The 1,111-nt window shown below is 36.1% G+C and overlaps 1 protein-coding gene and 1 long non-coding RNA gene across 6 annotated transcripts in view; one reads left to right on the top strand and one right to left on the bottom strand.

The window, feature by feature from the left end:
* The window catches only part of diaph2 (diaphanous-related formin 2), a 411,623-nt gene that overhangs the window by 254,764 nt on the left and 155,748 nt on the right, over positions 1–1,111 (bottom strand). The window lies entirely within an intron of this gene.
* Positions 1–1,111, top strand: part of LOC116696765 (uncharacterized) — a 19,753-nt gene that overhangs the window by 4,978 nt on the left and 13,664 nt on the right. The gene's annotated exons all lie outside the window — the stretch shown is intronic.

Here is a 1,111-nt window from a genome sequence, read left to right as displayed (position 1 = left end):
TGTGTGTGTGTATATATATATATGAAAAACCTGTGATTGACTACTATTTTAATTTACAAAAGATAAGAATGTTGCTGTCATGAAGTCTTTGTCCTGAGTCCTCACAATGGCAGGCTATTAAACAGTAGACAGGGATGTAATTAGACCCCAGACTGATAAGTCAAAGTTCTCTCAGTTCTTTGACATATCTTCACTATCACACAATCCACAAACACAGGTAGTCAGTGATAATGGCAATAGAAAAAATGTTTTAGAGACAAAAAGGTTATGGAAATACAACAATTACAGACAGCCAAGCTAAGACAAGGTTTGATCTTTGAAAATGATTAGATGCCAGCTCTTATCCAAAAGCCTTTCCACTTGCACTTCTCATTTCCAAAACCAATTCCCCACAACTTTTCCCCACTTGATTGTGTGTACAATGTGATTGGCTTCATATTTAAAGACATTACATGGTGATTTATTACATAATAGCATTGGTGGATTGTTCATTAGGGCCAAAATTAAAAAGGTGTTCTGCAAGGAGTTTCTTACACTGATTGCCCAGAGCCCTGAAAATCTACATTCAATGATTACATGTCTGTCAATCTCGAGCCCTCTGTGGCCCGTTTTCTCTTTTAAGATTAATATGAGAGAATGGAAGCAAATTAGCTGCTGAATTAGAGCGCAGTTGTTTCCATTCAGAGGGGCCCTCTGACTCTTAATCCATCTCTCTAACTCTCTCTCTCTCTCACTATCTCTAATCTAACCAATTACATTATAACCCCAGTGTTTCACAGAACCCTTGGGATACAATACCATGGCCATTGGCTTCTTCTTCCTCAGATATGAATACAAACAACTAATACAAAACATATCCATTTTGTAAAATGTATAATAGTTGTATGCATTGATTTAAACAACAGCGATTTTATACTGAATTCATTTGAGCCAATATCAGACTTTATGTTTTGCATTGTAATTATGTAGCCCATACATATTTTTCATGCAACAAGAAGTGTCTGAGTCTGAAGGACCAAACACAACTATATAGTATTGGCACTATATTGTATGAGTACAATATGCAAGTAGTCGTGATTATGTCAGACAAAATACACACACACACACACAC

This window comes from Etheostoma spectabile, chromosome 10 (assembly GCF_008692095.1).
Source record: "Etheostoma spectabile isolate EspeVRDwgs_2016 chromosome 10, UIUC_Espe_1.0, whole genome shotgun sequence".
NCBI classification, from domain to species: Eukaryota; Metazoa; Chordata; class Actinopteri; order Perciformes; family Percidae; genus Etheostoma; species Etheostoma spectabile.
Note: the sequence above shows the minus strand (reverse complement) of the source record. Positions and strands in the feature narration are given on the sequence as shown.